The 25,465-nt window shown below is 47.0% G+C and overlaps 1 long non-coding RNA gene across 1 annotated transcript in view; it reads right to left on the reverse strand.

Moving 5' to 3' along the window:
• Positions 1-347: 347 nt before the first annotated feature.
• LOC112996648 (uncharacterized) overlaps positions 348-25,465 on the reverse strand; it is a 121,973-nt gene continuing 96,855 nt past the window's right edge. The window contains exons 6-11 of the long non-coding RNA XR_010389470.1: positions 17,872-18,029; positions 16,956-17,071; positions 8,303-13,627; positions 4,082-8,002; positions 3,832-3,977; positions 348-3,293 (exon numbers count right to left, since the gene is read on the reverse strand). This is a non-coding gene — a long non-coding RNA (uncharacterized LOC112996648). The remainder of the gene's footprint in view (positions 3,294-3,831; positions 3,978-4,081; positions 8,003-8,302; positions 13,628-16,955; positions 17,072-17,871; positions 18,030-25,465) is intronic.

Below are 25,465 nucleotides of genomic sequence, written 5' to 3' on the forward strand. Positions count from 1 at the left end.
CAGATCAAAAACCCAGGCAAAAACTGCAGAAAGCAAATGCGATCCCCAAACTCTGTAACTCCCCGAACGCTCGAAACCCCTCCAGCACGCTCCTTGCCAGGCAGTCATGCCCGCCAAAGAGCCACCGCAACTTCAAGGTAAAGAAGCCACCCAGAGCCAGGGGAAGGTGGCAGAGAGGTGGCATCTAAGCAGAAATAAGATCGTATAGGGGTTCATCTGAGTCTGTCTCTATTCAGCACTGGGATGAGCGTGGCCCTCTGGGCAGGCGGGCCGGCAGCGGGGCGATGCTGTGTCCCCAGGCACCGCCAGGCCTGTCCCCTCCCGTCCCCTCCCGTCCGTCTCGTCCCATCCCGTCCTGTCCCATGGGGGCCCCCGAGGCCGTGGCTACCCACAAAGCCTGCGCAGACCCCGCTGCTGTGGGCGGGCGCTCGCAGGGCACGACGGCCTTTCTGCGCGAGTAGGGCTATTTAAAACCCTAAAAACACATTTATTTTAGAATCCAGGTCTCCAGAGACTAATTAATATGAAATATGTGACCCGCAGAGCAGATGACAGTCTGCAAAAGAGGAAAGGACACCAGCACCTAACCTCAGACTAAGGCATTTAGACATACATCAAACCGAGATAGGCTTAATATGCAGTTACTGCGCGTTCAGAAATGATCAGGCAGTGGCCTCTCTTAAAATCATCACTAGTTTAAAATGAAAAGGCTGTAAAACATAGCACATTTAGGGGTTCCTTCTGCCTCATACTTTTTGAGGCTTTCTCCCCAGTCAGAAGGATGAGAAATGTTATTTCTGAAATAAAACCCTTCCCGGACAGCACGACACGGGGCGCCAGCCCTGCCACAGCAGCAAGCGTCGCAGGGCTCCTGGAAAGCAACAGGGTCGGCACTGCGGGAATTTGGGAAGGGGCTGGTTTACCTTACACCAGCAATGTCCCTGCGCTGCGGGGGGGTTTCCTTACACTTTCTTTTTCCCGCGCGAAAGGCAGCGGCAGCGGGAGGTGTCGATACTGCTTGCTGGCCGGTGTCCACAGAAAATCACAGCTCTCCTCGGGACAGCCTGGCCAGAGACACGGGAGCAGCAAGGAGCATGAAAGGGAGAGAAATTCGTCCAAACACAAATAAAGCGAAAGGCACGTGAAGGCTTTCAAAACACGGCTATCACGCAGCAAGCAGGGCTTTGCAAAGGCAGGAAAGTTCGTGTTAAACGTGGACTTACTGGCAGTGCTACTAAGGAGCGCAGGCGAAGGGGCCCTCGCCGCCGTGCGGAAGCGGGACCTGTCGCGGGAGCTTTTACTGCAAATTCCTCTCCGTTTTTGCGGCTCCGTGACGCTTGGGTGCATAAGTTAGCAGAGGCCGCTTGTGTGCTGAGAACAGCCATAAATGGACTGGAAAAGCATATGCTTTATTCATAAAAGTGAGTGGCACATTTCTGCTCAAAATATAAATAGTGAATGTTTTTTCTAATGAAATGCTCTCTAATGGCAGTTGGGAGACTTCCCTTTTCCCCAGGTATAAACAGTGGGAATGCAAATAATCAGTAATATTTTTGAAAATTGCAAGCATGTTTATGAGCTATAAACTGTGTAAAATGTACTGGCCTTTGGAGAATATTAAAATCTAGTTTCAGCTCATGAACAAGTTCATTTTTCAGCAAAAAGCAAATAAAAAAAGCCTCCTCGTGGAAGATGGGGCGGGGGATTAGCCCATCTGCAGGGGTCGTCCGGTGAGGGACATTTTAGAAATAAATGCATTAGGTTGGGCCATGTTCTGAGGTCGGACCTGAAGTCCCTGATATCAGGGACCAAAACTGTCATTGACTCCAATGGGGTCTCAGACTCACAGATAAGTATTTATTACTTAGGATTTTTTTCCTTTAAACCTGAAGATTTTTTTCATTAAGACAAACCACTATCTTTCAGGTTCCTGTTCTAACAATTGCCACAGTAAAAGAAAGAACAACAAAGTGGGAATGGCGACCAGGTTAGAAATGTTGCAACCCTTAGTGGGGGGGGTGGGGGGATGAAAAAAACTTGCAGTCTCAGAGACAATAAAGGATTTTTTCAAATATCTGTGGAGAAATACATTGTTCATGGATTTGGAGAGCTAGATCAGGAAAAAATTAAAATATCTCCTAATAGCAGTCCTGCAATCACTGAGCATGCCAAATTCCTGTTGAGGTGACGCTCATTTTGTGCCAGAGAGACAGCAGACGGCATAAAGCAATTTTCATTCTCAATTTTGGGTGAAAAGTTTGTTACTGTGGGCTTATGCAGGGATTGATTTATCCACCACAGAAGTGAAACCCGAAGAGCGATGGGCCGCAGCGTCTATGTTGTGGTGGGAGCGAACGCCACTCGCGCTGTCGAAGCGGTAAAGGGAAGGTGTTGCAGGCACGGCCAGTGCATTTGTTTATATTATACAGCACCCCTGCTATTAGTAACTAAAAATCTGAAGGCAGTAGATGCAAATAAAAAAATCAGAAAGGAAGAAAAGCCTCCGAAAGCGCTGGTAACGCTCCAGCACAACAATCAAATGCAGCTATACCCTCGCCACTTGTTTATTGTTAAAAGTGACCACAGCAAGACTCTAAGTGCCAAGGCAAGGCAAGGCTGGGGCTGTTACGTGGCGAGAGCCAGACAGAGAGCAGCTAATGCAAAGCAGAACGCAAACACGATCCACAGCTACAGAAAAGCTGCAGGTCACTACAATAACCCCAACAATGGGTAAACAATTAACACAAATTTTAAATCAATGCACTGTCACCTTAATAGCCAGCGAAGTCAGCTAAGATGGGAGTAATATGATGAGACAGTTTAATTCTTGTTATGACATTAGCTGCAGACTCTTGCAGCAGCAGAAATCGCGGGCGTGAGAGGAGCTTCCCATCGCCACGGAGCCGCCCGGCGCGGCTCGGGGTCAGGCCGAAGCGCCGGCCAGGGCTCCCGGTCCCGGCAAGCGGCGAAAGCCGCAGGAGCTTCCAAAATCCGATGACGAGCTTTTCCCTTATCTCACGTTGCTCGTACGCTTTTAAGGAGGTTTATTTCAGATAAGATAATGCCAGTTTAAAGTGTCTAGCAGTGAAACCCGTTCTGAATCTGCGTGTGATATATTACTGTATATCATAAACACATATATCCAAGTGCTGAACTGAGCCAGTCTGAAGCAATTCTGTTTTCCCAGCATTAAGCTTCAAAAAATTAAAAGTCATCCAGGCTTGAACCTCAGATCGACAGGTAATAAGCCATGACAGCACTTCAGTAGGATCCGCAGGAATAGGCAAGTAGAGCTGGGTGTCATCCATATAAATATGATAATCAGACCCAAATCTCCGAATAATGCCGCCAAGTGTGAGCATGTCAATATTAAAGGCAAGCGGGCTGTGAAGAGCCGCCCGGGGGACCGCGGCGCGTACCCGCGCGGTGCCAGACAGGTAGCCCCCGGCCGCCGAGGCAGTCTGGGGGCGCTGGGAGGGGGAGGTTTAAACCACCCAAAGCAAATGCAGCTCCCCGAGCTGGAAGGGGCTCTGACGCGTGGGCGGGAGCGCTCTCCTGCTGCAGAGCAGGGAAGTGTGCTCGCTGCACAGGGGGGTCTCATGCTTTGGGATCGTTTTGCCCCAGCTTTATTTCGTAGCTTGTTTTCTACCTCTTTTCTGCAAGCCTGGCAATGGCAGCTGGTTAATGGCAGTCCTCGGCGGACCCCGTGTGCGCAGAATCACCATGCCAAACTCCTCACCCTCTTCAAGTTTTCTGCCAACGCCTGGGGGGCATTCGCAGTCAGGGCAAGTAACTCTGAGAGCTGAAGGCTGCCTGTGTTGTGTTGCTTACCTGTTACTGCTCTGCCTCTTTTAACACTGCATTTGGAAAAATGGCTCACAATTTCCTTTCAGCTCACACAGACGGAAATCACCTTTCCCCTGCGCCATGCTTCCGGTTTTCCGCAGTATTATTTTCCGTAGCTGCGAATGTAAGTTCTGGCGAGGGAAAGAGTAGTCTGGTAAGAAGGCAACTGAGCACAGCCCCATCCTGAGCTGGCTAAGGTCTTTAGTGAAAAATAAGTTATAATTCTGTAAAATACCTTTTTCTTATAAAAGTCCAGCGAGTCTTCCCCACGCACTGCTTATCCCCCAGCGGTCCCCGGCACGGCCCGGACGGCAGGGAACGGCCGGACCGCTGCTCACCACGATGCTGGGGTGTTTCCTGTGAGCAAGGAGGTGAAAAGGGGATTTCACAGAGGCAGAAAAGCCAAAACCCCCGCAAAACCCCATGACTCCTGGCAGGGGAAACCTGCCTGAAGCCAGGCCTTGTTTCTGCTTTGCAGCAGACTTTATCCGGCAAATGATTTTTAAAGAGGTTGGCCCGAAAAGTCGCTGTGTCGCGCAGTACCTTGTTCTGCATGACGAGGTAAGATAATTTCTCATTAGAAGAGTTGGCTTTCGACCTCCTCCCCTCCCCAATGGATGAATAAATAAATAGGCTTGAATATGTCCTGAATGTGCTTTAGCACGTAGCTGTGAGTGCCCCGAGGCCTGTGGGACGGGGACGGCGGGGTGGCCGGGAGGCGCTCGGCCCCTTCGTGCTGCTCCGTGTTTGGCCAAAAGCTTCTCACCTGCCGGGGTCTGGGGCTGGCGCAGCCCCTGGGCGCACGGTCTGATCGATCCCCGCTGCGCAGCCTGCAGAATTACCCCATCGTGAGGTCACCGCTGCCCATTCCTCTCCCAGACTTTCACCTCCAGCGTTTTTTATTTTGTGATTCTAAATCCCTTTAGTGAAAAGAGGTTTTCATGGCTTTATATGGAATTGCAAACCTGTGTTAAGCCTTAAAAGATGCTTTTATCAAAGAATCTAGACAGCTGCCAACTTCCCTAAATCCCAAACTATCATTACGCATTTACTCTGAGACAGGGGATTTTTCTGGATCTTCCCTCCTGACCCAATGATAAAGCCAAGTTGGTTTGAGATTGAAGATTCATTTATCTCTCCTTGGCAATTATCTCTATTACTGCCCACAATCCTTCCCAATCTTTTTAAACAACATCCTGCTATTAAAGCCACTTGGCAAGCATTTAAAGCCCTGGATAAGTTAACCATGCACAAAATATCCCACTTGGGGAAGGATCCAGCTATAAAAATAAATGGTTTACGTTCTGAAGGCCATGGTTCAGGATGGGTATTCTTCATTTGTGAAGAGAGGTCATCATTGCTGACAATAAAATTATGTAGGACCTGATCCTCCCCCACTGAGCTCAATAGCAAAATCCCTCCTGATTTCAATGGTGTTTTCCAGGGTCAGTAGCTGGGAAAGCCAACATTCCTCAAAGTTGCTGAAAATCTATAATTGGATATATTAAGAGGGCTTTCAAAGAGATGTCAGATTTGGAGGCTTAGTGTAAACTGTGCTGCAAAGGGGATCATTTTTTATAACTGAATCAATACAGCTTTTTTTAACATTTCTTTTCTACTTGATCTCTGAGGGTGGAAAAGCTCGGCTATGGGAACTTACCATCAGTGTGGCGAAGGTGGCCCGAGCCTGGAGAGCCAAGGGTGAGCGAGTGCACGGCGGAAAAATTCTGGCAAGCGACTTGGGCTTAGCTGGAAATTTGAGGAGTCTCGTCCCGCGAACGTCTGATCCGGGGGATTGCTTACGTCACCAAGGTTACTCGTGTGTGCAAGTACGGGAATATCGAGCCCTTATTTTCACAGGGTTTCTGGTCTCCCGTCACAATGAATCTCTTTGGGGGATATGATTGCACGTTTTGATGAATTTGGCCATGTCTGACTTGCCTATATTTAGTAAAAGGAGCAGAAGGTGGGTTTCTCGGCAGAGGGGCTGCCCGCCGGGGCCGAGAAACGCGCGGGTAAACTCATGCTTTTCTATTATTTCTATTTCTCTGCAGCTTCAATGAGGCAGCCCTCTGTGGGGTCACAGGCAGCAAGTTTTCTGCTCATTCCTAGAGAGCTTGATATATACATTTTTTTCCTTTTTAGTGAAAGCTGAAATTCAACAGCCACTGATGAGCCCACCACCGAGAAATGCTGGTTTGCCACACTGGCTGGTACCAGATTAATCTGGCCTGGCTCCGGGATGTGCAGCCCAGGGACAGGGCTGAAAAGAAACCCGCTGAAAAGGATGAGTCAGCTGGAGGCCGGTGGGCAGCGAGCGCGCGGGAGCTGACTGGAATTTCAAAAGTTATGTGGCTGCATGTTGTTTTGAGCCCTGCTCGCTGAGAAACTCACATGCACAAAATGCTGCATAATCTGGCGTAATTACATTACTGTGCTGATTGGCTGGTAAGCTCTTTTCTAAATGTTTTTACACAATACTAAGTTCTTGAAATGTAAGCGCTTCCTCCTGACGCTGTCTATTAGAGTTTGTTACACATGATGTTGTGAACCGTCTTCCCCAGGAGTGGACAGACTATTGACTAGCCATTAAATTGTTCTCTTAATACGTATTTGATGTTTTATATATTAAAACAGCTAAGCTAGCGTCATGCGTACGCTTCTGTGACATAAGCATGCCTACACTGACGTGTGCTGTCGGTGTAGCTACATTTCTAGTGCAAATCATATTCCCGTGCCTTATTTTTGCATGTTTGCACCAACCAGGACAAGAGCAGTTTGGTGTGAAGCTTCTTCACTAGCTCCTCACCCAGGTAGGAACACGTCCCTGCTGCCTTCACTGTAAAACAGCACTGGGCACTGAAAGGTTCAGAGGGTAATTTCCAAGTGAGATGGCAGCTCTCAAAGATTTGAGATTTTGGCTGCAAAGCTCTTTACATAAATAACATTAGAATTATATTTGTTTGTTGTGCGAAAAGATGTATTTTCTATTCCCTCTCTCTTATAAGAAGCCAGCCTGTTTCACTGCAGCTTCCCAGAGCAGTTCCTCTGGCGAGAGGATCTGTGCCTGTTCCTGAAGATCTGCACGCAGAGGGTTAGGGTGGAAACTTAACTGACACCTGCTATTGCTGGCCGTCCTTTGTAATGATATTATGCTTTCCTTTCCTGCATTTCTTCATCTTTCCTTTCACTAAACCTCGTTGTTTACATAGACACTGGCATCATCAGCATAACTGGGCGTAAGATAGGCATAAGATAGCACACATGATGCATAAATACTCATGCTACCCCATTTCAGAGAACTAGGTCCCTTTTTCACATGCGTGTGAATGAGACACCCACTCACCAGAATAGGTGATGTCTCAAAGTTATTTTCTACAGTCTTAGTGGGAAGTATGGAAGTACCAAGAGTGTTTTATTGCTTTTGCTCTCATTGTGCTGGAGTTGGTTCCTGGGCTACCTGGGAGAGTGAAGACGGGGCCCTGAGCGGATGCAGAGCCATTAGTGGTTCCCACCAAGGGCTTGCAGAGGACCACCGAGGCCAGCCTTCACACTGGAAGAAGGAGCAGCGGGTTTTAGACAAGGTAATTTGAATCCCTGGAAAGTGATGGAGCAAATACTCATACAAACTATTTGTGAACGCTGAGAGGAGGAGCAGCTGATGGGGGTTCGTCAAGAACGGATTGCATTGACGCAGTCCATGCGAGAGGGGAACAGCCGTGTGGCACGGAGAGCAGTGGCAGAGGCAGCCCTGCCTTCAGTTCCCGCCCACTGTGGGGAGGCCGTGCCTCACACGACATCTGCGCGAGCCGGGGAGGGAAACGTGATGTGGGGGAGACCCGCGCAGGCTGCCGCAGCACCGCCACAATACCGGGTAGTAGTTACAGTACTTACCTTACTGCAGCTGCAGATGACCCGAAGCGGCAAGCAGCCACGCATGCTCTGGGAGGCAGGACTGCCGCCGTGGGCTCCCGTGGGGCTGGAAGGGGCAAGGGCGACCCAGGCAGGCCAAGGGCTGCCAAGGGGCTCGGAGGGCTCCTCCACTGCTTTCGGCTCCACACAGCCTGCAGCCGTGCTCAGTTTTGGATGTCATCCTTCAAGAATGACGTGGATCTTGGAGAGAGTTCAGAGGTGAGCAGCAAACATGACGAGAGGCCTGGAAAATACAACATATGAAGAACTGCTGAATAACTGGGGGTGGTTTAGCTCAAAGAGGAGAAGGTTTTGGGAAGGAAGAGATTGTAACAGCCCCCACGTATGTTAAAGATGGTTGCAAAGAGGAAGAGGAGGACTCATTCTCTGTGTCTGCCTTGCGTAGGACAGGAGCGAATGGGCTCAGTAAGGAGATTCAGTTCACACATAAAGAGGCCGTTTCCCTGGCAGTAAGGCAAGGAAGCACGGGGATCAGTTGCTGGGGTGAGCTACGGGAGTCTTTAGGAGCAGGTCAGACAAATACCTGTCAGCTACGATGCGGTGGATCTTGTCTAGAAGCAGAGAGGTGGTCCAGAGGCAGTGAGGTGGTCCAGATGGCTTCTGGAGGTCCCTTCTTGGCCTTTTCTTTCATAGTCCTATGAAATGGTCCTACCCGTTTTGTAAGGATCACTCCTGGAATAAAATTTCCTGAGTGGGCTTATTTCTCTGCCATGGTCCACCTGTGCGAGCCATTGCTCTGGTGTGAAGTGGGTGTGAAATGCTGCCACGCTGATGTGGTGTTGTCTTACACCTCCTCCCCAAAGTGCAAATAACTCCCCAAGCTGCGAGCTGGGGCAAATGCAGCCCACGGCAGTACAAGCCACCACCGCTCGGGCTCCCATCTATGAGTTTTCACAACAGGTGAATGCAGCCGGAGACACACATTACAGGTTTCTTTACAGGCAGTAGCACTCAAGAACAGAAAATGAGTGAATCCCCCAAGATGTGGCTGCCGGATCAGAAATCAGCCCCCAGCATTAGCTGGCAGCGGAAAATACCTGCCCTGGGCACCGGTGCAGGGCTCGAAGGTGGTGCTTGCCCTTGGGAAACAAGGGCCCTCTGTTCTGCCCGCGCGGTCGAGATGAAGGGGATGATCTCCCTTCCTCCGTCTTCCCCCAATTTCCCTCATTACCTGCTCTAAGCTCCTCTCAAAGATAAGTAAATCTTGTGCAAAGCCGCTAATTTAGTCCCAGCAAACAGGAAAATAAGGCTGGATGCGAAAGGCTGGAGGAATTTTGACAAGATGCACGTTGAGGTTGGGCGACTAGGCTTAATTAGGCCATCTTTGTTTACATTTGATGTTTATCAGCTAATTGGCATGGCAAGGTGTGAGTCACACAGCTTCCCTCTGGCATGAAAGCAGTTTGTAGGAGAAAAACTGGGAGAACAAATGATCCCAATTATAAGAAAACCCACTGTGCTAATTATCATCCCACGAAAGACCGAGCCTCCCATCCTTCCCTCCACCAGGCTGCCGTCTCCTCCCTGCGCAGCCCTGCGCCGCGCTCGCCCCGTGTAAGGGAGTGTTTCTCCCCTCCGCCGGGTGCCCTCCGCTTGTCCCTGCTGTCCCGCGGGAGCAGAGGTGACACCTGGCTGGCCAGCTGCTCGGTGCCGCACGGCATTTCGCAGGAGCTCAGGCTGTTTCTACGCTGCTGCCTCTTCTTCCCGCTTTGCCTTAGGTTGCTGGAGATCAAGTCACAGCAGCAGCTCATCTGAAATGTATCGGGCTTCCAGCATCGCAACGGCCATCAAATGGTATGGTATTTGCTAGGGTGGAGCTGGACTGGAACCTCACTGCTTTGGCTTATTAAAAATAAAATTCAAACCAGCCCTGACTCTTTCCCCCCTCCCACCTTTAAAATTATTTTTAGACCATCCGTAAGTTGGCCAGTTTCCTGGTTGGCACCTGATTTCGGTACACACACTTACCCACACTTGTGCATACGTACGCATCCACGTACCGTAACTTTCCGTCTTTCTCCCTCTGTCTCCCCGTCTCTCCCCGCGCACCTCTGGATCCCTCGCCCCTCTCAGGCCTTTCCCCTGTACATGGAGGGTCCAGTGTGCAGGAATGTTCCTTGGCTGCCCTTGAGTTGAATGATGATCCCGGACGCTTGGAAAAGCCACAAAGCTCAATGCTCTCTGTCTCCCTGTGTCTCTCTTGTCTTCCCTTCTTAGTAGGGGTAACAGATGGCTGAGGCTTTCACCAACAGCCCCGAACACATTGTCACTCCCAACTGAAAGTGAAATATTCAGTGGCATTTAAATTAAATAGACTCTAATGCTTCAGTAATATTAATTACGGTTTCATTCATCCCTGGCCTAATAAATCAACACATAAAGATAGGATGATCCCATGGCTGGCAGCGAAGCGGGGCTATTCTGCCCTTTGTAAGGTTATGCACACAAAGCCCCCATTCTTGCCGGGACACCGCGGCCCCGGCAAACATCTGTGCTCAGCACCACTTGAGGGGGAGCCAAAGTGGTAACATTTAAACTTTTCTTGTCCAATTTGTCCACGCAACAGGGCTCAATTCAACAAGAACTCTCAAGTAAAATTATAAAACCCGTGTTAAGCGGGTGAAAACTTTTCAGCAGGTCCGTCAGGGGGCATATAGATTTATTCCAGCAGCCGCTGGCCGGGCCAACGGCAGGCCGTCCATTCCCGCAGCTGAATTTGTTACCCCGGCTTCAACCTTTAAAAGGTGGGGGCGGGGGCGGAGAAGCCTTGAAGTGTTTGAAAACCTCATGACACTAAGCTAAATTTCAGTATTTGGGGAGGCCCTGGGCAACAATTTTTCACACAATTTTTTTGTGTGAATACCACAGGGGAAATAGACTCTGTACTTCACCAACAACAGGTTTTTCCCCCTCACTGCCATACATATGTAAAAGGAGGCTAATAAAACGGTTGAATAAAAGATCACTGCTAGTAAATCTTCTGGAGACAAAAACCTCCACTTGTGATGCTTCAAAGCTGCCCAGAGCTACCAGTTTACCCCAAAAGTCCCAACTCAGTGCTGCTGATTGGAAAATAAAAAGCACTGTGCATAAAAACTTCACTCCAATTGTTAGGCGCTGAATGCAACGTTTACGTACAGCAGCTTTACTTGACCAAATGACTCCCAAGTAGATAAATGAAAAGCTTGTTGACTATACTGTTTAGCTCCTTTGCAAAGGTCCGGCTAGAGTAGGCTTATAGGGTAAAAAAAAAAAAATTAAAATGACAAAGCAAAGCCATATATTGTAAGTGCGTCATAGAAAGCTGGATGAGTTGAAAAACAAAGCGAAATGGAAAAAAGCAACAGAGCCAATAAAGCATTGGGGAAGTATAATTCAGCAGCAACCCTTTGGGGAGACAGCGCAGAGGAAGGGCCTCTTTCCCTCCGGCGATCCACGCTCCGGTATGTGCGGTTGCTCTGCGGCGCTCTCTGCGCTGCAGCCCCGTGCAGCAGTGCTTGCACTAGCTGCAGACAAGGTAGTGCAGCTGCTGGCCCTGGTCTTGAAGCAGCCAGAAATTAGTGACATGGAAGGTATTTTTGAAGGCACCATGCAACAGAGCAGAGCAACCCCTAACCCTCCGTGAGCCATCGCCTTTGGGAACGTGCAACCCAAATTAGGCTGGCCTGTGCCAAAAAGCCAATCTGTAGTTAAGTGCTTAAGAAAGGGATTTTCAGAGCCAATCACCTAAGCAGGAAACTATTTAAACTACCCTGGAACTAAATGCTGAGGAGCTTACCATAAATCAGTCCAGGTGGAGGTGTGGGCTAATACAACTCCTCTGCACTTTGACCCTTCTCGTTCGTGTGGAGCTGTCCTGGGTTTCATCACTCTGCACTGCACAGTGTAGCACAGGTATTTCTGACCACGTGTCACACTGACGGTAGCTACCACCATCAGTCTGGGACCTACCTCACTTAAACCCCATCAGCTGTTTAGATAACTCATTAGCCTTCCCCACTGGTAATGCCTACTAGCGTGATACCTTTTTCATGCTTTCTCTAAATGACTATATTTCGTGAAGGTGCTTCCCTTCAACACTGCTTAGCTGCAGCCTCTGTCCAGTCCATCCGGTGCGGGACCTACATGGTCAGTTTAGGAGCTGTGCTCCAAGGCCACCAGGGAAAGGACTCCAGGCTACCCATCAACGAGGATGTGGTAGTAGCGCATTGACTGCTCTAAAAACACAACCATAGTTGCAATTTCGACATGCCAGTGATGCCCACCTGGAAGATCTGGACATTAGTGTGCTTAGTTGGGGATATTTTCTCCTTATCTTTAATACAACAAGAAAAGCAGTGCTGCCTGGCTGGCGTACAGAGCATGCACCAGCCTGCCTCAACTCTCCGCTCACTCCTAGCTGGGTGATTTGAACCAGGCTCACTTCAGCCCCTCCGCCTCTAAAATGGGCATGTTACTTACTTACCACTTTGAAGGTTGGTTGTATAGATTTACTTGCTGGTGTCAGTAAAGAATAATGTGCAAAAAACCCTCTTACTAATGCTCAGTAATAATACCAGTGACTGTCCAGGTCAGGCAGGCACCACTGGGATAACCAGCAGAGGACCCATCTCAATGGACAATTTATTAAGTTTAATGTTATGTAAAACTATGTTTTAATCTTTTTTTGTTCAGAACATGTTCAGCCCCTTTCTGGACTAAAAATAAGCAAAAATTCCCAAGTAAATGTTGCACTATTATTTTATGCAGTGGATCGAGGAACCCTGTGCATGTGTGTGTGCATGAGAAACTGGCTGATATCTGTGAAAAAAAAAGGGCCAGAGGAATTGTGGTGTCCGAGATGCCTCCTCACATCTCTCTCTTCAAGCTCTTTCTTCCTGCCCTTTTTTCCTTCTCCTTTCTCCCTCCTGCTGTTGCCACCCTCTCTTCTCCAGCATTATCGCTGAGAGCAGGTTACGAAGTCAGTAACGAGCAGGATGGGTTCGTGGCAGCCGTGCATGGATGGCATCTGGCAGGAGCTAGCAGCGAGGTCGCACTGGACGATGGGCTCAGAGAGGCGGAGTGTTGCAGCAAGACGTGCTGCCCTGCATTCACCTTCCCTCGGCCGAGCTGCAGAGCCACCCGCCTCTGCCCGGCCACCCTCGCAAGTGGGGCCAACTGCTAGAGGAGCACCCAGTGGGGAGGGGTGTCCGAAAGCCCCTTGTGTTGCGACCTTGCTGGGGACACAAGGCGACGCAGAGCTATCTGGGCAAGGCAGAGTGAGGCAGGGTGCCGGCAGTGAGCCAGAGCCCCCGTGGCCAGGAGGGAGGCCAGGAAACCACAGGGCCGTGGGCCTGGGCCGGTGGCACTGCGTGCCTGGGAAGCCAGGCTGGGAGTAGCAGCTGCTTCTCTACCCTGGGGCGTGCTTCCTCCTGTCCCAGCCATGGTTTTGCTGCCTCCACCAGCCTGCCTCCCTGGGTAACAGCTTGTTTGCCCTCTGCCTGCAGCTGGCCCCAAGAGGAGGGCTGCTCAGGTGCTGCTTGCGGCTCCTTCATGCTCCAGCTGGCTGCGGGTCCATCACATCAGCTGGACAAAGAGGACTTGCTTCTCTGTATGTCCCAGTTCCCATCACCCGGGAAAGACTGTGCACCCATTAAAAACAGACAACAGGAGCACATGGTGTTCCAAGCCACCCTTACCTGAGCCTCTGATTCAGGATCATGGGAAAAAATGGGACAGGAGCTGCAGGAGATCCTCACTGCTCTTGTGGGAGGGTGGAGGTGGCCACGCGTCGGCCTCTGTGCTGCGCAGGGTGTACGTGGGCTGCAGAGGAACTGGCACCCACCCCCGGGTCAGGCAATGTGCCAGGCTTGGGGGTGACAGGTTAGGAAGAAAAACAGAGGAGACAAGCTTTAATGCATTATATAGGTGTTGAAGACAACTATCTGTGTAGGGGTAACTTGTTTAAGTTTGTCTATTCAAAATAGTTCATACCAATCTTAAATGATTCTCCTCTGATCTATAGTTTGGAAAAAAACATTTAAAGTAGTGGGACTCAAAAATTACTGGGTGTTCATGCAAACCAACTTTTACCCTACCCCTTTCAAGGAGAGGGCATCGAGGTTCACTGTGGGTCTGAGGTGCTTGAAAATGCCCTTTGCCAGCTGCACTACTGTTCTCACAAGGGGGTTCCTGCAGGTGCCTATCTGCCAAGCAAGCTCACTCGCACATGCTGCTAGCTATACCAATGGGTTTATCTGTTGTCTAGGTCATGTGTAAACACTTACGAACTTACTAAAACCATTACTGCTTCACTTAAGCTAGACTTAATTCTACATGAAATGAAACACACTACCATGGCCAGAAGACACCACCTCTTCTATATATTTATGAACCACACAAAACATTTGCATGAATAATGTTGCTAAATTCTGGACAAAAGTTACTAAAATTGCCTGATTTTAAGCAATAAAATATTGTCTATGGCTCAGAAAAGAAGGAAAACCCAAAGTTCACCATCTCTCCCAGAAGAAAAGCTGGCAGGCCATTTTCAGTAATACAGAAAGTATACACAAGTCTGCATTTTAGGGACATGAGGACTTGGTAACTATTCCCAGAAGTACAACATACCATGTAAAACTGTTACTGTTTCTGTGCTTGGACATAAACCTTATGCAACCTGTTATGGGCTAACAGAAAGACAAGTTGAAAGCAATTTTAATATGACAAAGATTAGTAGAGAACATTTCACTGGATTTATCTCAAGATATAATTTGCTAACATCTTTTTCTTCATTGCTTGAAGTATTCTCTGGCAGTTATTTTTAGTAATGACATATATGTTTCCTAGTAAGGCACTTTGCATTTAATAGTAATAAGAAATAACATTATCTACTTTTTATGATTGAAGATTAAGGAGTCTATTCTAATAGCTTCAGTTGTCAACACAAAGTCCTCTGGTACTACATTTCTTAGCTTCCCTGTTGTAAAAGAACATGTCTATGTAGATATTATTAATTTATCATTGCACAAAACAAAGTTTATGAACACTTAATATTTAATGTGCTGTGAATTTAATAATAAAAAATTAAGACTCTACCTTACATCATTTTTTAACTATCTGATTTTTATTCTTCCCATTAGCTCTTTATGTGTCTACACTGAGATGTATTACCATGGCTTGGGTTTAAAAGCATTTAGTTGCATATATTGAAATGTAAATACTTAATCCCTAGCTCAGTTGAGTATAGGCACAACGCTATGATGAAATTAAGCACTACGATGTTTCTACTGTATATAGAATACCGGAATATAAATATAAAGCTGTAATGAAGTCAAAGGAGTTGCACCAAGTCACAGGAACTGACAATCTCCTTCCTCTTGTTTCATAAATACGAGAGAGAAGCATGCTTTCTTCTCTTTCAAAAAAGCTCTGATGTTTTTTGCATTTGGACTTGGCCTGGTGAGTGGATAATCACCAGGTACAGCTCTTCCAAGGGCCTACGCTACTTCTGGCCTTCTGAGCAGTTTCTTGCATAAGCATGATGTAAAAAGAAAAAGTACTTTGCTGCAAAAGATTAACACATCTTATTTGTTATTCAGGTTTTATCTTTTCTCAGCACAAACTGACAGATCTTGTTGTTTATCTGGATTCACTCTCTGGGTGCTTAGGATAAAAAAGCAGGTCTGGGTCTTAAACAGGGGAAAGTGTCTTTTGATTCCAGTGGAATTACATGGCCTAGCCCTATCTGAGGGTCTGACTCTGTGAAATCTCAACACACACATGCTTATGGTATATGATTTTGTTCCTACAATATAATTCATTCTAGATTTCGAGTACTGATTTGTTTCTTTACATTTATATTATCTAGCTTAGCTGTTGAGGGTTTGGTCAAAAGAATAATTAATGTTTGGCTGATAATCTGAATCCCAACAGCTCATCCCCGACAATGTTCCTTGACAGCAAATACGATAGAGATTAAGGGACAAATTTGCAAGTGTCAGAAGCCTAGCACTGCATGCAGAAGTGCAGGCCACGCTCAGCGGCACGCCCCGTCTGCTCTGCACTGCTGCACTGCACTGCACAGGCGCCGTAAAACTGACACTGCGTCATCAGTGACACGCAGCCACAATTTGACATGACTGTACACACTGACCAGGTATTTAGGAATGCAGATCACCAGAGAGGCATTTAACTGGACGTTTGGACATGCAAATATCTGCCTGGCACACCCACCATGTGTGTGCCTCTTGCGGTTTGTACATCTTGCAATCCAAAGTAGCAGAGCTTATTAGAGGAGTTTTAAATGAGCTGGAACAAAAATAGAGGAGAAGCCTGCATTTTGTTAAAAACTTGGCATTGCTTTCACTTTTTTCTAAATGAGACAGAAGGCGAATGTTCTCCAACAAAAGATAAATAATGACAAGCAGAGCTGGAATATTAATATGCCTGAGTATGGGAACAAGCAAGACGAGCCAGAACGGAAACCAGACACCGGAGCTCGGCTCTCGCCGCAGGATTATCCCTCGTGGGGTGCCACTGCCAATGGGCACTCCTGCTGCGGGGGACAGACACAGGGCATAGAGAAGAAGTGGCCTTCCATAAAAAGGAAATTTAGAAAATTGCAATAAAATGATCTGGAGTAGAAAAAACAGGTTGCTAGGAATGGAGGAAAAAAAGTAAAACAGGAACTGATAATCATTATGCTCCCTCAGGCCCGCTGCGGAAGGCAGGGAGGAGGAAGACTCACGTTTCCATCGGCAGCTGGACTCAATAAGCTGGTTGCTGCACTGCCACAGCCAAAGTCTGGCTGCCTCTCTGCTTCGGCTGCCTTTGCTCCGGGGCAGCGTTACGCGGTGGAGCGAGGACAGGGCAGACACCCGCCACAGCCAGCTCGGGGCAGACCTTCCCCAGAGCCCTAGGCAATGGGGTGCTGCCTGACCTCTGCCTGAGGGGCAAACCACGTGCCTGATAAGGAGGAAACCTTTGGGAGCTTGACCTTATATGAATCCCTCGTTTGGGAGCTGTCCTGTTTTCTGTTACATGAGGGAGCGCCTTCTGTTTCTAGAAAATGGTTGAAACTGAGCCACTGGATGCAGCAGTTCCCAATACGCCTCTCATCTAAGAGTGACTGCTGCACACCACTGGTGTAGCACCTGCAAATATGTTATTCAAGAGGAAACTAAGCATTTAGATACCTTTATTTTATGAGACGGGTTTCAGAGCCTGCACTGATGCTGGGAAAGCCGAGCTCCCCTGAACTCCAAAGAATTGTCACCACTTCACCACTACAGGAAGATGACTCAGTGCTCATCTATGGGAGAAATTAGTGGCCTTAATGGCAAAAGTATCCCAATAGCTTGTGTTGTATATTAAAATCATAATCCCAGGTGGGAACAAATGGAAAAACAGGCATGATGTCTCCTCTGATGTCCAGCAGAGAAGGAACAGAGGGAGACTGAGTCAGGCATGACACAGAGGAGAGGTCTGAGCGCCAACAGCCTCCCGAGCCCCAAAATATGGCAATGGCAGAGCAAATGCAATAAACTCTCTCTGGCAGCAGTGATCCTCAAAAAGCAGAGGAGACCCGTAGATGCAAGTGTTACCACAAGCCACCTCAACAACTCATCCTAGCAAACTAGGTTGGGAGCATGGTTATTTTGGTTTCCATATCATACAAATGCTAATTGTTCATAGTAAGAAACAACCTGCTCTGCTAAGAACACGTGCAAGATGGCTTATGGCAACAGGAACCCATGTACTGTCTTTCTGCTTCCCGTGGCAGTATGATTTTTCATGTGAGCCATTCAAACAATAAATGGACCCATCAGAAGGCCAGCTCCTTACTAGGCCCAAACCTTCTAGCTATTTCCCTGGAAATGCCGGGTGTGAATAGCTCCCAGACACTCGCCACACACAGTCCTGCAGGTGGGCTGAAGTCATGCTGCAGGGAGCAGGAGCAGAGCGGCTGTCCCCTCACCGGCCACTGCTGCCTCACCTGGGATCCCTCCTTCACCTGAGATGTAAATGGGAGCAAAACAGCTGTCGGAGGAAGATGATTTCAGGGAATAAACACAACGGCAATAGTCATGCTATGAAGAAGACTGACATCACCTGATACGAAGCAGATCATCCACGACCTTATAAAACTACTGGTCGTTCTTTCCAGTTGTTGCTGTTACTCTGAGCAGGATATGTTCAGCCTCTCCAAGAAAACGTCCTCACAGGTCGTAGCTGGTGTGAAAAGGGTTTTTCCTCTCACATCCTGTATGCTGCAAAAGGAAATTATTCAGTTCCTCCCCTCGTCTCCTTGGGCTACAGGACAACCCCTCGCAAAGCTTGTCATTGACCTGTTCGTTACAGGTGACTGACAGCACAACACCTAGGGGACATATCTGCAAAATGCCACCAAATACAAACCTCTAAGGGAATAAATAGCCTCCACCAAATAAGAATGACAGCACCTCAGCTTTTTTTAAAAGGAGTATGTATCACTTACCTGAATAAATGAAAGTAACTTTTTTTTTTCCACACCCCTGCAATTCTTTGAGTATATTTCTGCTTCAGTGGATGACTACACTGCCTGGAGAAGTGAACGACACTGGGCTTTAGAGTCTTCCCCACCCACCAAGGCTATGACTATGGTTTATTGGCTGCACTGGTCAGCTCTGACGGGGACTGTCCCTCAGACCCAAGCTTGTCTCAGTGATGCTTTACTGCTTCACAGCCCTCTGCAGGCAAGTTAGTATCTAATCCCTCTCCCAGTCCATAAACATCATATTACGAATTTAAAGAAGACATACAAAACCTCACCATAAGGACTAAGGACTGAATGCCAAGTGTCCTAGACAAGTGACTGTTCCTTGAAGCTGTTGTGGTTGAAGTGCTGCCATATGAAATTTTGGAATATATGTGTGTAACTGCTTCCTGTAAGTGTCTTTTTAAAACCAAGCTGAACCCTTTAATTGCAAGGCTGGTGAAAGCTGCTTTGTAATTTCCAGAGGGTTTGTGTAATGCATGTACATATTTAGTGAGGGGTAATGAACCCTCCCTCACCTCCCATCCAATGAAGCATTAGCACCACCAGTTGGTCATCAAGCCTGAATAACACCCAGTCTGAACTGCAATACAAACACAAGAGCTTTGTTCATCTCTCAAGAGCAATGTGTTGTGTCATCCATATGTATTGTTTAGTTGACCTGGAGCTGAGGCAAGGCATGCTAAAATTGCATAGGTGCATTTTTTCCTGAGTTTGCTGATTGTACCTGATGTGTTCCAGCTTGAAATTTAAATGATGCTAATTAGAGAATCAGAAAACTACAATGAGGAGCTCGGCTAAATTCCATGTTCTCAGCAAAATCACAATTTTTAATGCATTGGTGAAAGACTGAAAAGCATCCAGAGGAAATACTATTAGTGTTAAGGGCTTCTAGAGCATCTCTGACACAAGATGTACTAATCAGCAAAATGAAGTGGGGCAGACTTGGGTGCTGATTTTCAGTTCTTAGGGCAGTAAATTGGCTTGCAAAACTACTTCTGCATGGCACATGATTGGATTGCCAGGGCATGCATTAAAGTCTTGATTTATATACACATATGCAGTGATGCTCATGCCTTTAAAGATGGCTGTGTCTACCTGGTTACTTGGAGGCCTATTTTGTCTTTATTATTATAGTTTGCATAAACTGGAAGTATTTTCCCCTCTTCTGGTTCTCTCTCTCTCTCTCCTCCCCTGTGCTTGTTCACGGAGTTGTGTGTGGGTGTTGCCCAGGACTCACTGAGCTTTCCAGTCTCCTTCTTACTTGCACTGCAGATCCTGCTGCTGCCCAAGGACTTAGCAGCAACCAGAACTACCTTGGTACCTGCCTTACAGTTCATTTCTGTCCTGAGAGTGGTCTAAGAAAGTCTCAGTGTAAAAGGTGACCAGGACCACTGCATCTGGAGTGTTTCAGCCACTGCTTCTTGGGGTTATCTGGATTGGATGAGTTGAGGAAATGGTTATTACCAGACAAAAGTCTGTGAGGAATAACACTTTCTAACAGAGAAAACAGTTTGCCAGTAAAACGCGTATAAAGGAGTCAAACAATACTATCTGTTCCCTTACAGAAACAAGGTACCTTTTACAAATAAAAAAGCAGTTATATGCCCCAAATTCTAACATTAATGTGTGGCCCATGGCACCAGTTTGATTAGTACCTGTTGGTGCTTAAATACATCTCATCTGTCTCCTTTCAAACCACCTCCTTGCTGTCCTCCCTGCTTGGGATGGTATCTGATACTGTCACCTGAGGCTGTAAAACCTAATTCACTATGGCAAGATTGTCTTTTGCAGAACCGGCATGCCCAACAAAACGCAATGCCCTTGACATTCTGAGCTGGTTAAAATTTTTTAATTAATCTGGTTTATAGATGGGCACAAAAGTCTCGGTGGTGACTGTGGCCTCTCAGTGCTATACCTAGCATGAACTTGAAGCAAGGAGTAGACCGTACTGAACAAACCTGCACTGAATGGCTGGCCACCGCTCGTCATCGTGTGGGGCCAGGGCGGCAATGACCCTGAGCCCAGGGCTTCAGTGGCTCTCCTGTAGCCTGACGAACCAAGGCCTTGGTAGGAAAGGCAGGAGGGAGAAGAAAAAAAGGACTTGCAACTCACTTCTCCCATTGGAAAAGATGTTCTCAGTGGCATATTTCCTGCATGCTTTATGAAATACTCTCACCATTTACACTCTATCTACTCATACAAATAAACATAACAATAAATTATTTGAATGGATTTTCATGCTCTCCTGCTAGTCAAGATGCCCTTTGATTTGAGAATATTCCCACAAAAACACATGTAATACTTGAATACAAATGATCACTGATGTTTTCACCTACTAAGCCAGTGTCAGGGGGTTAAAAATAGATATCAAAATGTCACAGTTTTCAATATGACTTTGTCCTCATCCTGGCACAAAATGTTTACAAACAAGGAACTTTACTCATGCGAGTAAAACCAGAGTTCCTCACCTGAGCAGGCATTTGCAGCGCTCAAGCCCTGCATTTGCAGTAGGTAGAGGATTTTTGAAAGGTTTTCTTTCAAGAGCTTATTAAAATTGAAAAATTATGCAGCCCATTGCTGAGTTGTTTCTCATAGGCTTTACAGCGCTCAGATAGCATATCATTTTTGTACCCTGGTTCTCAGCTGCACAGGCTCTTTCCCTGAAGAGGCTGGGCAATCTTCAGTGCTGTGTAGCACTCAGAAGTGGCGCTTAGACTGTAAATATTATATGCTGCTGTAAGAACATTCGAATGGTAATACTCAAGCAATTACTTTCCTTTCAAGATCATTAAACACAAATCTGACTTGTATTTTAATAGGACTGCCAATGTATTTAATGGGGGGCAGTAAAGGGTAGTTTTTTTCTAATGGATGAATGTTTATATTATTATCCATTCTGAGAGACCACATTAGGAGAAGACTGTATAACGTTCATGTGTTTTGCCTCAGTCCTTTTCACCCTACTACTCAATTTTTTCTCAGTTCTGCATCTTGCAGTATTAAGGCAAAACTGCATCTACAACAAAACCCATCACCATATTCTGATTATAAGGAAAAAAGGACCAAACACTGTCATGCTGAAAGGAATTTCCAATTTACAGTACTGTGTGCATTTCCCTTCTGTCTGTTTAAATTTTAGAGCAACCCAGTGCTTGGGAAGTTGACAGGTTTGGAGGGTGAACCTGCTCTTCAGCCACGGGACAGGCCTTGCATTGTCAAGAGCAACACTGGCTTCTCCACACCACCTAACGGACACGTCTCAGGGCTCTTTGGAAGAGGCCTGCAGCAGTGTCAGTGGCTATTTCTGATGCTACATCCATTCCCATCTGTGCCTGGGCTGCCAGGAAGGACGCTAGCTCATGTGAGACATGCCAGGGGTCGTGGGGACCGAACCGAAGCCAGCAGCTGCCCTGGCACAGCGCACTGGCCAGCCAGCCCCAGCAGCCCTCCACCGCAGAGGGGTCGGGGGGGAAAAGCTCCCTCCTCTGAGCAATTTGGACAATCTTGTTCCTGACTACTTCTTTCCTACTAGTAAAACACTTGCATAGTTTTGTCATAGCAAGTATAAATCACATTTTTTTTACTGATAGGCAGAGAACCAGGAGTAGGAGGCGGGCAGGAAATCAAAGCAGCACTGCAAATTCAGGATGGTTCTCAACAGGCTATGTATTTGTGAGCTTGGGAAGAGCAAACCCGGCAGGTTATTTTCACTTTCCAGTTAGGCCTTGAAGACAAAGGCTGAAAATGAGTATGCTACACTGCTGGTTAGCAGTTGGTAGCTTCTGGACAGTAGTTACCAAATTTTGACTATTTTTTCCTTCCCACTTACATACTTGCATATATCCATAAACACCCACACTTCTTCCCTGCTGACTTCAGCGAGGGTTTTGCATGTAATTCAGAGCAAATGTAGCTCCCTAGATTGTATGCTGTGATTACCTGTGCCTAAAACCTGGGGCTGAGAAACACATTTCTCTAGGTTCAGTGCTTCCTGAATTGGAGGTCTGCTGTTTGAATTTCCACCCTTCCTGTTGCTTTGCTGTAGGCAGTAGTTGTTGCAAATGTACAAAGTAGATTTTCCTAGATTTTTATAGGTCTATATTGTAAACATTGCAATAAAAGAAGGTAGCACTAAATAGTCATAGAAAGGAGCCTGAGTTTAAAAGGAGAAAGCAAGGTAGAAAGTTTTCTATTACTTTGCATTCCAGTGAACAGCAACCAAAGCCGACCAGGAATTGTTATAAGGACCAAATTTATAACTAGGGTATATCATGGTAATAAATGGAGCGATAAGGGGTAGCAGTCTCAAATCATGCCTGCATTAGGTGCAGGCATGCATTTCCAAAGGGTTTCTGCAATTTGCAAGCAGAAATGATGAGAACGGGCACTTTCAGTTCCTTCCCTCCCTCTCTTGGGGGTACAAGGCCAGAGCAATCAGCAATGTATTGCACTGAGACACTCACCCCGCGCCCCCCCCGGCCAACTCTGCTACCCGCTCCGTGTGGCTGTTCTTCAGCAACACCTCCCTGCACACCTGATTGCCGAGAGCTTCCCCATGGCCAGAGGAAGGCTTCCCCGAAAATTCCCACCCTTCTCTTCAGGAAAATACAGCATTTAGGAGGCAGCCAAGGCACTACACACTTACAAAGGCAGACAAATGTGTGGAGCACAATGTGCAATAGTTATGATGAGAATACAGAACATGCTCTGCAGTGCACATGCTCCCAGAAAGGTACCGATCTCCCGCCTCTCGGAGAGGTATTCCAACCACCACAGTAGCAGTGCTTGGGACTATTATTATAGAAAACTGTTGACATTTTCTAGGTGAAGGATGCTTATCTGGAATTCATGGATAATTTAGTCTTTTTGCTTGCAGAAATAGTTTGATATGCTCTTTAAATAAGCATATAAAGAGATTGATGTGTGATGTTTGTGGGTTCAGATGTTCTGAAAAGTGACATTCCTGTATGGCAGAGAATAAGGCTTAAAAGGGGATATTATTTATAAAAGCACTACCATGCACAGGCAGTGTTTATTTACCATTTAAATGCCTCATTTCTGTTCTGGCTGTCTGTGCTATAATTTGCACAGGCACTTAAACTTGAGTATAAATAAATGCAAAGAAGTAGTGTTTATGCAGAGTTAAGAGGAGGAAATCAAGTGCTAAAAGATGGAGGCCACTCCTGCAACATCAGTTCAGCCATCTTACCCATCTTTGACTTCTGCTGACTTCCTGCTACCAACAAACAAGAACACATCCATGTTTGCATTTGAGAAACTTGATCAGAATATAAATGCTGAAGATGCGGCTGAGATTTAATGAGAGGGAACACAGCCTGAGCCAAGCACTGGATGACATCATTACTGAAAATGCACTGGGTGTGATGAGGCTCCAGGTGTAGTCTTCTGGTGGGATGGCTCCTCGGTTGTCTTGCCAAGATTCTTGAGACGGGCAAAGATCCTTGGGATCCTCGAAGCGCTTTCCTCACCTCGACTTTGCCCAAAGTGAGACACAGACTGTGCTCCAGTATGAGGGCAGCAAGTGCCAGGAAGCTGGGCTCTCACGCAGCCCCAGACTGGCAGCCTGTGCTCTCGGGCTGCAGTGGGGGCATTTGTCACCATCTCCAGCAACTGCTGGAGAGTGGGCAACCCAGCTACCAGTTCTCCTTGAGCTCTGCCCCCACATGACGAAATCTCTGAGGGCAAGCTTTGGCTCTTGACAGAGGAGCTTTCATTGCATGGCCTGCTCCACTCCCTAACATCTTTTGCAGGCAGCAGCAGCAGAAATACATCTTCACTGCATAAATGACCTCCAGCCTCTTCACCCCCTCACGTCTGACTCTGCCCTGAGCTTATGGACATTTATACATGACAAGCGAGATTGTGTCACGCGCGCAGAGACTCGTGCAGATGTGGTGCAGTGACACAGCCTCCCGCTGGAGCTGGAGAAGCACAGACTCTCCCAGGGAGGGCAGGCTGCCTTGCACTTTAACAACCAAATTCTGCAGGAACAGATTTACACCAGTTTTACGGCTGTGTTTGAGGAAATAATTCTATTGTAGGATTTGGTTAGTATGTTAGGAGTATAAATGTCCGATCTAGTCCCCATTACCTGCCCAGGCAGGGGAAGTGAATCATTTTTTGCAGAGGAAAGGAAGAGCACCTCTACCTTACTGTGTGTTAAAAGAATGGAAAAGTTGCAACTATTTTCTTCACATTACAGGAAACTTCTGCTTTGAGCTCATAAGAAAAAGAACAGGCAGTAAGAAGAGAGATGGGCATACCGAAAGGTTATACTACTTATTTATCAAATCTATTCTGCTCCAGTCAATGAGGAAGGCACCCTCACTGAGCTGTCCTCTTCTGTAATTCTGTCTGTGATCACTTTCATGACACAGCTACAACATATTCTGCCTTTGACAAACACAAAACTGTTTTTAGCACATTGCAGACCCTGTGCCAGTGGCCTCTGCCTATCGGACTGCGGGAGCTATTAGCACAAATCCTCAAGGAGTGCCTAGTCTCTCCAGCAAGTCCTTGCTAAGCATCACCAGACTGAGTGAATGCCAATGGAGCAGGAGAAGCAAGCGGGGAGTGGGGTGTACACCGAAATCTGGAGTGGCAACTTCAGAGTGTCAGTCTCAGGAGACGTTTCTATCTTTGGAAGAAACCGTGACTGGAAATTCACATCTTTCTTTTGCCTCTGCTTTGATTTCACCAAAGATAAAGGTCTGTAACCAGTAAGATGTTCAATGCCAATAACATTACATGAAAAAAGAGGAGATGCTATTTGTTTCACCTCAGCATACAGTGGGGATCAAGCAGTATCAGTGTCATATTGCTGTTTGTGACTGTTTAAACTGTTTGAGGGGGCATGGTTTTATATATATATATGTATGTGTGTGTAAATATATGTGTGTGTGTATGTGTGTATGTGTATGTGTATATGTATATACACACACACACACACCAGTGTTTTCCATTAATTGCTGTACAGTATTATCCAAGTACATGTTGATCCTACAAGAACATTTCCTTAGGTATTATGTTCACTGTAGGAAAAAAGAAGATCTAACAACACAGAGAGTTTGTTTCGTGGCTAACGTAACACACCTGTTCCTAAATCAAGTAGCACATAACCACTTTGCAGTATCTATAGGACTTAGC

Source organism: Dromaius novaehollandiae, chromosome 5 (assembly GCF_036370855.1).
Source record: "Dromaius novaehollandiae isolate bDroNov1 chromosome 5, bDroNov1.hap1, whole genome shotgun sequence".
Classification (NCBI taxonomy): Eukaryota; Metazoa; Chordata; class Aves; order Casuariiformes; family Dromaiidae; genus Dromaius; species Dromaius novaehollandiae.